Source organism: Periplaneta americana, chromosome 13 (assembly GCF_040183065.1).
Source record: "Periplaneta americana isolate PAMFEO1 chromosome 13, P.americana_PAMFEO1_priV1, whole genome shotgun sequence".
Classification (NCBI taxonomy): domain Eukaryota; kingdom Metazoa; phylum Arthropoda; class Insecta; order Blattodea; family Blattidae; genus Periplaneta; species Periplaneta americana.
In genome coordinates this window covers 57,163,598-57,175,638 of record NC_091129.1, presented here as the reverse complement: position 1 = coordinate 57,175,638, position 12,041 = coordinate 57,163,598, and positions in this window count along the sequence as shown.

The window sequence follows — 12,041 nt, the reverse complement described above, 5'->3', positions numbered from 1 at the left end:
GTCTATTGTACACCCCCCTATATGGGATGAGTTGCGTGCGCACCGACTTAACTACTTGACCTCCTTAACGACCGGTCCGTACAGCCAACAGAGTCCATTTACCATTCCTGCTTCGGCAACCCCCTCCCCCAAGGCTCCCTTAACGGTCCGAGGTGGAAGTCCTCCTCCGAGAAGGTCTGCCCAAGTTCCGTTGCAGAAGCTATCCATCATTACATGAATGCAATCCACGGAGGCCGGTTGAGAGAGCCAGAAGCTTCGGAGAGCCGCCTGTAAAGCGATCTGAAAACCAGAAGAAGTAACGGGGTGATGAATGAAAGGATGATAGAGGAGGAAAGGAAGTGGCGAAGATGAGTGGGGTTTCAATCCATGATTAAGTTACCATTCATAGGATTGAGGGAAAAACCCCGATAAAACCTCACGCAGGCAACTCGTCCCTACCGGGGATCGAACCCGGACCGCTGGGTTCGGAGTTAGACTCGCTAACTGCTCAGCCACAACGGTGGACTGTATGGGCATTTACTGGTTCGTGAACCGGGAGTGGTTAGAAACTTCTCTGCAGCGCCGAGAGATGGGGCTGTGATTTATAGTGCCGGTCTCTACGTATCAGTCGTTGTGTGCCGTACAAATCAAAACAATGAGAGGGTCAGAATCAAAAAGGTATTTAAGTGCATTTTATTTACTTTTGAGAAAATATGATTAACAATGTTTAAGCTTTCGTAAATTCCATGAAGTTTTAATTTTAATTTTAAAAAATCGATTATTTTGCACTGATATTAATTCGAGCTGAAAACTGAGAACCAAGTCATTTTCCAAGTTTTTCTCAATATGCTCAGTCTGAAAGACTGAAACAATAATATGCCTGGACTGTTTAATTCTTTTAAAATCATTTAGATATTCCGAACATGTTTCCAGCTACTTGCACCACATAAGTTTCAATGAATTCCTCGTCAATGAACTGTTTTAGACATGTCCATGCATGTCAGAGAGCCTGAGCGATCTCAAAAGATAAAAGTAACAGTAACTTGTAAGGACTATGTTATCGGCATTTTTTGTCAAATTCTGTAGACGTTGTTTCTTTCAAATCCATCAACACTGAAATAATTCAGAATTCTTTTTCTCTAAGACAAAATATGATACACAATTTCTTGCAGGTTTTCGTGAGCGAACATTTGAGCCGTTCAGAGCAGAAGTGATGTAAGTCAGAAATGGGTAGTGAAGGTTAAAGTAAACATTCTGTAAAACACAGCGCAGAGTAGCAATTAATATTCAATTTATTTAAACTATTAGTAGTCAGTGGATAGTAAGAAGGACATATTAATTGCTATTTTGCGCTGTATTTTACAGAATTTTTACTTTAAATCTCATTTCTCAAATTTTACTTACACCACTTTTGCTCTGAACGGCTCATTTAATGTTTGAACCATATTTTCTCAGAAGTAACTGAAGTGCTCTTATATCCCTTTGCTTCTGACTCCTTCAATTGTTTTGGTACAGAACGACTGATACAAAGAGACCGGCACTGTAAATCACAGCCCCATCTCTCGGCGTTGTAGGGATGTTTCGAAGCACGTCTGGCTCGCGAACTACTAAATGCTCATCCATGCCTTACAGGATCACCTGGAGTTTGTTGCGACCCGATGAACTTACATCCATACTATATTTATTTACATTTACAATCTTTTAACAATTATTAGCACTGATTGTTACTAATTGTAGCAAATATGGACGAGGATCATTTAACAGTCATGAGCAACCCATTGTAATAAATCTTGATTTTTATTTTTTAGACAAACCAGGTACATCATCTTAATCTACAGACTTTTCTGTCACTTTTCAACATAGTCTCCATTTCTTTGCACACATTTTTCCCGCCGTTCTGTAAGTTAGAAAATTCCCTTGCTATAGAAGTCCGTTTCATCTTCCCGAAAACACTGACGAAATGCTTTCCGGTTGTCCTCCAGCGTCTCTTAGCGTTGGCCTCGCAGCTGCTCTTTTACAGAACCGAAAAAGATGATAGTCGGAAGGTGCCAAGTCGGGATTGTAGGGAGATTGCGGAAGAGTATCCCACCCAAATGTTCTGATTTTCTCCACGCGTTATCGGTTTGCAGGATGATCTTCTTCCCAGGGCCTTTCTCGCGCAATGCACGACGGAGCTTCGGAACTGTCTGAATATAACGGACAGCATTTATGATCTGTCCAGGTTCAAGAAATTCAACCAAAATACGTCCCAGAACTCATCAACTCTTTCCTTGTTGCGTTCCGTGGAGGCAGTTCGAGGATGACCGCTACGAGGCTCATCTTGGATACTCGTGCTCCCATCTTAGAAATGTTTCACCCATCTCCTAACACTGCTGGCGCCCATGCACACGTCATCTCCGTATGCACGCTGAAGTCTGACGTGAATTTCAGCAGCAGATTTATTTTTCTTCTTTAACAAGGAATTTAATGACAGCACGCTGTCGAAACGTACCATTGTCGACCATTTTGCAAACAGTGCCTGTGGTCACATGATAGAAGTTAATGACGTCACAATATGTCAATACATAGTGTAAAGTCGTAGATTATGATCATATAATCTTTTTTGTTACAGTGTTGAAATTGAAATTATAGCAATGTGTTGCTCATGACGAGAGCCCGAATTTTATTTAATAATTACATATTTTAATGCTACATATTTATGCATGAATAAAATACAAGTGTTGATGAGATAAACATGTAGGAAACTTGTTCATAAATTTTATTTTACTTTTTTTATATATATTTGGTATAATATTATATACAGGGTGATTCAAAAGTCGCGCGACATAGGACATCTCCATTATTATCGTAAGTACAAAAAATAGTTTCAAATAAATGTTTTAGATATTGATACGTGTAGTTCATGTGCAAAATTTAAAGAAAAACGTAATAGCCATTTTGAGAAAATTGCAACAAACATGTTCGCGATTCAAGTAAAGTACCAGTTTGGTTAGGGAAAATGCATCCAAAACTTAGGTGCCACATCTCTGGAGGGTACGAAACTTAAATTAGAAATGTGGTTTGGGTTGCGCGCCTTAATTAATAAATTGTGTTTTTTTATGTTGACAGGTGAGTAAGTTGAGAGTCACAATGGCAAATTGAAACATTTTAGCACTTGAACTTTCACGACCTGTGAAATTGTTCCACATGCACACTAATGGAGTAAATGTTCAAATTGATGGCCATTTTGTTGACGGCACATCCATACACGGTTGAGGTAACTGCTTCGCATATTACGTAACGCTGCAGGTGTTATTTGTGTACATTCTCTCCTGATACTGTCCCGCAGTTCATCCAGTTTTCGGGGCCTGTTGCTGTAAACTAGTTGTCCCCAGAGAAAAAAGTCAAGTGGCTTAAATCTGGCCACTTACCCGGCCATTCCACTGGATCCTTGTGACCGATTCAAAGCCCAGAGATAACTTCATTCAGCAATTCGCGGAATGTTAATCTGAAATGCGGTGTTGTTCCATCCTGCTGAAAGAAAGACCCACGTCTTCTTTCTAGGGGCAGATCACCCAAGTAGGGCAGCAGCGTACCCTCGAGATGCTATTTGTACAGTGGAGCAGTGAGCTTTTTGTTCAGAAACACGGGACCGATGACAAATCCCCGTGTATGCCACACCACACATTTAATCTTAGGTCAAACTGATTATGAGCCTCTCTACAGCTATGTGGGGGTTCTCGGTTGCCCAGTACACAGCGTTATGTCGATTCACTGTTCCGTTCAAATGGAAACAGGCCTCATCGCTCCAACAAATATCAGCTTCAAGATTTGGCTGGTGCGTTCGTCGTTCAAGAAACCACTCACAGAACTGCACCCGCATATCTGTGTCATCCCCATGCAGTTCCTGCAAGAAGTGCATACGATAGGGATGGAAATGATTGACGGATAGTGTCCTGGACACGGACGCTTGACTGGTGCCACATTCTTGCGCCACTTCTCTGGTTGACCGTGATGGACTGACTACCAGCTTAGCTAGTACACTAGCTGCGTTTGCATCCCCTGTTGCTGTACGAGGCCGCCCTGAACGTTTTTTTGTCGTGGATACTGCCTGCTGTCTTGAACCGTTCCAGTAAACGACCCATGCTTTCGTGATGTGGGGTAGGTTGATCTGGATGCCGTCTGTGATATTCTTCTGCCGCTTCCCGTAGACTCAGGCCTCCCGCATGGATGAGAACCATTTCCACCGTCTCAGGAATTGTGTACATTGTCTGTTGCTACCCGGTTCACTGGTGAAACTAGCACTTACTCACCTGTCTACACAAAAAACATAATTTATTAATTACGGCGCGCGACCAAAACCACATTTATAATTTAAGTTTCGTAAGCTCCAGAGATGTGACACCTAAGTTTTGGATGCGTTTTCTCTAACCAAACTGGTACTTTACTTGAAACGCGAACATGTTTGTTGCAATTTTCTCAAAAATGGCTATTACGATTTTCTTTAAATTTTGCACATGAACTACACGTATCAATATCTAAAACATTTATTTGAAACTATTTTTTGTACTTACACTAATAACGGAGATGTCCTATGTCGCGCGACTTTTGAATCGCCTTGTATTTCACACCATACTACATAATTTTACATATTTTAACATTATTGCAGAATATATAATAAATAATAATTTATAATAGTGGTAATAATAATAATAATAAATAATTTCTCGGTTCATTTTGCGTTTATATTGAATCGCCCAACACGTTAGCAAGAAACGAAAAATAATTTGAACTCTATTGAGCTAAACACTACAAGTTCGATGCCGCCAACAATAACTCGTTTCACACGTTTTCCTTTTCTTTTTCTCAAAATGCTGTTAACCAGCGAGGAAGTAATCGGTGAGTGTGTTCAATAATATTTAATGATGTATTGAAAAAGAACCCAGGACACAACTTTTTCCACTCTATGCAAAATACTTAAAGGTAAGTGTGTGCATTTCCCTTAGAAGATTGTTCCGAGTATCATTCCTCATTTGAAATACGCCCAAGTTACTTCGTGTGAAGTTGAGAGGTCGTTTTTCATTTACAAAGAACATTCTAACATACAGAAGGCAATCGATGACAACAGAAAATATGGAAAAATACATAATTATTAATTGCACTTCCAAACAACAATTAAATGAGATTGAATCACATGTGCAACTGTAATTTTTTTAGTTCTGTTTTCTTATCAATGTGCAAAAATACATTTAATAAAGCTTAGATTTTAAGTTACATATATTTTATTTATTACATATTTATCAATACATTTTGCCATTTTAGTTACATATTTATGTACATATTTCTCATTTTCATATTACATAAAATCCGGGCTCTACTCATGACTAGATTGCGGATTTATATGCACTAAAAATCTTGAAAATATGCATGCAAATATGCTTAAAAAATAAGAAATTATGCATTATTACTTGAAAATATGCAGTCAAAAGTATTTTATTTTACAACAATAAAGTAATGAGTAATGACTCAATAACTTCGTCCATATATTGGAGGATGAATATTTTCATTAACATTAAACTTCATTGCTTATTGGTATTACAACAGATTACAATATTATTTCGCCAAATTTTCAGATGTAAATCTCTTTCGGTTATCACCAAGTATGTTCTTATAAACATAGAATGTTCTTTCAACTTCACATGAATTTAGGGGACAATACTTAAAAGCTGCTATTTCTTTAGGTGTGTAATTCTCAACAGTCTGGGGCTCACCTTGTAGAATTCCACTAATCTTTTTCACTGTTTCCAAACCTGGATTTCGTTCCTCACTTTTCTTCATCTTCTCTGTTGGAATTCTCCCCAATGACCCTGGTAATTTACTGAAAGATGTGACAGTGTTCAACAAACTCACTGCAGTAGTCAGCTGAAGACCACATTCCTCAAGTTTGGTCATTGTTTCAGGAAGTGTCTTGATGTGTGCACCTATGTACGATAGTTCACTTCGAATTCCTACATCATCTGCTGCCAATATTGCTGAATTAATACAGGCCGCATCTTCTGGATTCAGTTAATGAAGCACCTAAGAACAAACATATAATAAATTAATTATGAAGAAAACAAGGACCATTGTAGGCCTGCCTCCTAATATTAAAATCTAGTATTTCAATATATTCAAGAAATGTATTATTGAAATTCAATAAAAATAAATTGCTGTGTATCTAGTAAACAAGGAAAATGTAAACTAAATACAGTGTAGTGCATAAAAACCCTTACTACTTAGTTTATTTATATAATTTATCTATTTAAATTATAGAAATATATTTACAGTGAAATTTGGATCTATGCATCAATGAAAAACACAAATATTTAAACTTAAATTAGGTAACTGAAAGACCTAAAAATAGATGGCACGAGATCGTAACAGACCCACAAGGGTCTAATTAATTTATGTTGGCGAATGATGATGATGACAATGACGATGACGATGACGATGATGATGATGATGATGATGATGATGTTGATGATGATGATGATGATGATGATGATAATGATGATGATGATGAAATTAGATAACTCAGAATACCAACCTTCTTAATATCTTCAATATGCGAACAGTAGTAGAGTGCAGCATTGATCCAGGTTCCCCCTTCTGATGAATGGGGAATTTCTGGTAGTTCTTCTTTGAATAGTGCAGTCCTTGCTGGAGTCTTTACAAACATCTTTTTAACCGAAGAAATCAAATTGTGGCCACCCAGATGTTGCTAATAGCGGGTATTGCTTTCCCATGACTGTATGACTGTATGACTGTTATTATTCGCCGATTAAACAGGATGACAGTCTGGTCGATTCTATTACATTTGTTGTGCGACCGACACTTAGGTCGCACTGATTGCTAGCCGGATGGCTACTGCGTTCGTCTTCTGCTCTTTCTCGTCAGGATTTCTGACACCACCATTGTTCACAACAATGGAAAACTACTTTTCGGGAATAACTGGAGTTCTCAGGATACTATAGGAAACTACGTGACTACTAAACTAAGTCCGAAACGATTGCGTTATTGTAACACTACTTGATTTATTCTATATTTACAAAAATGTACAAGCTTACTTACAGGGTATTTCGTCAGATGACGCCATGCCGCTTCTGAGTCTCTCAAATTCACTCTCTCTACCAGTCTTCTCCAAGCACCCAACTGCCTCCCGCGTCTCCTTTCCAACACTTTTTATGTTTCGGTACCCGTTTCCCGCCCGGGGTATCGACCACGCCATCCACCAAGTAAGATGGTCTTAAAACACTTTTGATTTCACGTACTTACAAATATCGTCTTAATCAATCATTTCTTACATTTAATTTTGATTTAGTGCATTATAGTGACAAGTCACTATAATGAAATTACGCGCAAGAAAAGAGTCCGAACAATGCGTGATATAATTTGACCAATTAAAATGCATGCTTTGTCCTACTGGACCAATGGGATTGGGCCAGCAACGATCTGAAGCGTAAGAATACTTTCGTTGTAGGCAGTGATTTTACCACACGCCCGACAAGACTGTCTATACCGCTGGCTAAGCATCTCAAGACCGTGTATTCCGCTGACACTGTTCCTGGTTCCAATTTAATACTCCACAGGAAATCATGCTACAGGGCGTTCTTTAGCCCTGGAGCATAACAATGTTGTGCACAACGACAATTTTGTGCCAGAAGTGGCTCAAACACAACAATTTGGTGTCAGAAGTGGAATTCTCTGCGAATAGCCGGTCTTACATATGAGTTCCAAAGCAAGAGAGGACTATGGAACAATCTAATCTCGCACGCGTCGTAGCGCGTGGAGGATAAAGCTGTGAGAATTGTTGACTCCGCGTTCTCCTCGAGAATGCGAGCCCACATGTTTGCGTCGTATATGCAACGTTTACAGTTTGTGAAGGACTTTTGCATACATGGTACCGTTCGTAAAACTTACTATGAAGTGCATGACAGTTGCTATGTTTGACCACCGTAATTTATCCCCTAAATTAGCGGGGCATAACACATTCTTTACTTAGAACATTTGGAGCTGCTGTAAGTTGCTGTGAGGAGGTAGACAACTTCTAACTCGCTTCCGTAGCATGCCCCACATATGTTCGATAGGGTTTATATCAGGACTTCTTGCTGGCCATGCCATCCTATTCAATCTAACGTCGTGAAGGAACTCATCCACGATTCTTGTAGGATGAGGGCGAGCATTGTCATGCATTAACAGGAACGTTTCACCAATAAGTGGGGCATATGGTACCACATGTTAAATTAGACCTTATTCGATGTATCTTGGAGCAGTCAAAGCACATCCATTAATGAAAACAAGTTCTGTGCGAGCTTCATACGAAATGCCACTCCATTCCATTACTGATCCACCTTGGAAACTGACACATGAACTGAAGGTACATGGAGAAAAACGTTCTCTTTCTCTTCTCCACACTCATTCACGTCAATCTGTAAACTAAATCTCGATTCATCTGTGAAGAGCAATCGTCGCCACTCCCCCTGGTTCCAATTAGCATGATTGTGAGCAAAACGTAATCGTTCAACATGATGTTGCTGGAACAATTCTGGGTCTTTAGCTGATCTTCTGGAATTCAGCCCACATTCATCCAGACGTCTTCTTACAGTTCTCTCATTCACGTTAAATTTTCTTATTTTCTGGAGGGTTCTTCTGGTCTCAACAGCTGTGGAATGGCGATCTCTTAATATGTTTAGAACAATAAAATGGTCTTCACGAGCCGAAGTTACTCGTTTTCTCCCTAAACCGCGTCTCCTGGAATAACCTCCTGTCTCTCTAAAGCGATGGTACACTCGTTGTACGGTCGATCGAGGAATCCCAAGAGCTGCAGCAACATAACGCTGATTATTCCCATCTTTTATCAATGCATTCACTTTTGCTGAATCGGTAGGACTTAGTGACATTTGTATACAATGAAGTACTCCAATACTGCCTCAAAAGAGCTTACCATTCTGTAGACTTTTTCAGTTTAGCTTGAAATGAGTCCGAGAAGTTTAGACACAATATTACAAGAAGAACGAATCTTCCTTTCAGATCATTGTTGGCTATTACATATTCAGTATTACATTGTTACGTATCACAAAATAAATGAATAACTAAACGAACCTCAGCTCACCTGCAATTATTTTTAAAAATCCTACAGTTTTAAAAAATTTTAAAGAAAACGTAGGTGTCCCGGTTTTTTTTTTACCGGTGAGTATATATTAAAGAACAAAAGTACGGTTTCAAAATAAACTAACAAATTCTTATCAAAATATTATGCACATAAATTCACTGATAGTGTTTATTTACCATACTGAGAACAACATTCAGTAGGCCTATTCCGATCCTTTGAATCTCCACTTCTCTTTTAATTCTGAAATTGAAAATAGATCTCTCTTTTTCGAGACGCATTTGAGATCTTCAATTTGTTTTATTATGTTTTCCTTTCTATAGAATAAAATGTCTTCCATTTCTCGCCACCTCAATAATTGCCCTTACTTAGAAGTAATTATTAGGCAGCGGCATTCCTTTTAAGATTTGTAGGTCTTCGTTGCATGCACCGATAATAAAATGAAAATGCGACGTTGTCACGTCTTGTTTGTTGCTGCTATATATTAATATAACATGGATATGGGCTAGGCTTAATTGCTCAAAGCATGAGTTAATTTGAGTTAATTTGAAGATTATTTATATTATTTAGATTATTTATTTTAAATTAATTATTTAAAGAAATAATTAAATAGAATAAATGAATAATAAAATAAAATAATATAAGTAAAAATTATGTAATTTTATTTTAAATCTAAATAATTAATTAAAATAGGCGTACTTACTTTTTAATATCTATTCATCATCCGTGCCACTTTCTCTTAAATCCACAATGAAACGTTCCCCATCTCCTGTTGTGTCTTGTATCCAGTACCGTTCTCCGACCTTGATTGTGTGGTCAACACAGGACGACCAGAGGTTAGAATTTATGTTTTCAACTCCTTCTCTTAAATGCTCACACACACTAGCACTGAGGGTCGGGGTTGTATTGTTTTTCCTCACATGGGACTTAAGGCGATCCCATACTAGCTCTATCGGGTTAAGAATACAATGATAAGGGGGGAGACGAAGAACTTCATGTCCATAAGAGGTAGCTAATTCGTCCACTATGTATGTTTTATTAATATTGGCTTTCCTAATTGTTTGCATCATTGCTGCTTTAATAGGAATGGGATGAGGCACTGGAATTTTGTGATATTGCATAAAATTTATGATATCTTTTACAGATGATCTAAGAGTGGGAAATTTGTTAGCTTGCCTGGAGTGATAAGTCGCGTTATCCATAACAATAACACATTTTTTGTCTCTTGGTAAATTTTGGAGTAATCTAGTTTTGAACAAATTTTCGAAAACTTCACCTGTCATTTCATCGTGACAACCCGCTTTAGAATCTTGTATGTTTCTTGCAGATAAATAAAGACAATTGGCAACCCATCCCTCTCTTCCCCCAGCATGAAGCACCATGATACGCTTCCCTCTTGAAGATGGAGATTTCAAAATACAATTGCATGTGCCATCATCCCATCCTTTCCGAACAACTCGTGCGTATCGTACCATGTTTCATCAAGAAATACAATTTGGGATCCTTCAGACCGCAGTTTATTTAGGCGTTGCAAATAATTGTAACGCCATGCCACAATTCTTGCGGATTCCATAATAGCTTGTTTCCTTTTCAGGATACGAAAACGAAACCCAAGTTTTTTAACCAATTCTCTTAAGGTTGTTTCTCCATAAGGAAAACCGGAAAGTTTGACTTTTTGTAATAATTCTTTTATTGTTAAGAATTGGCCCTTATTGTAAGAACTATATATTTCACGGCGAATGTAATCACACGTAAAACCATCTACTTTATTAAATTTTGTGACTTTGTGTCCACGCTTTTAGGTGTCTTAGGCCCCTTTTTTTACAATTTTACTTACAGTATTTCTGTTTAATTTAAGAATTTTAGATGTCTCCGAAATTTTTCCTTGATCTAAATTGTTTTTCAGAACATGCGTGTGAGCATTGCACACAAACGTTTGACACTGCTTACATAATTTTGGTCCAGCTTTTGAATTTGAATTGTTATTTAATTCTGATATATTATTATTATTATTATTATTATTATTATTATTATTATTATTATTATTATTATTATTATTATTATTATTATTATTACCATCGTCGTTATTGACGTTCATGGGTATCGGATCCGACACTTCACTCGCTTCCCACGGCCTCCACATTTTTATTATACACTGAACTGTAATATAATTAATTTTCACTGTGAACTAGAACAAGACACACTGCTAAAATTTGCAACTCTGGTTTATATTTTACACTCCGCGTGGAGTATTGGAGCGGCCTTCAAAAGACTTGACGACAATGGACAGCCCGACATAATTAAAATTATTGAAACTACAAAGCTTCCGTCCATACACTCCGCGTGGAGTATTGGAGCGGCCTTCAAAAGACTTGACGACAATGGACAGCGCGACATAATTAAAATTATTGAAACTACAAAGCTTCCGTTCTCTTTGACACCGCTAGCCTACTAATTGAACGTGGCCACTATACCATTCATGAAAAACAGTTCCATTATTCCTCACTTCCAAAACTTTCCCTGGCCACAATTCCTCCTCATAAGTAACTGCCATATAACTGTGTGCCTTTAACATTAATTTAACAGATTTCGTCTTCTTTTCCATACAGACTCACTGTCTGTAAGTATGGAGAGAACACTGGAAACATCATAATCTCTATCCAATTCAATTTTATAGCTCTTATAGTCACTTACAGGGACGGTTGTTTTCCTTCTACCCTGGAGTTTTCGTTTTACCGGACCATAATTCGTGCTAGTACCATTGATGCTGGAACAGCCAGCTTCTTTATTTACTGGACTATAATGTTAAATGGTGTTTTAGAATATACTGAGATACCGTATTTGCAGAAGTATATAATCACATTGATCACATTTTATTAAAACAAATATTTCAAAATGAAATACAACTATGGTCCACGAAAAATTGTGGTACATA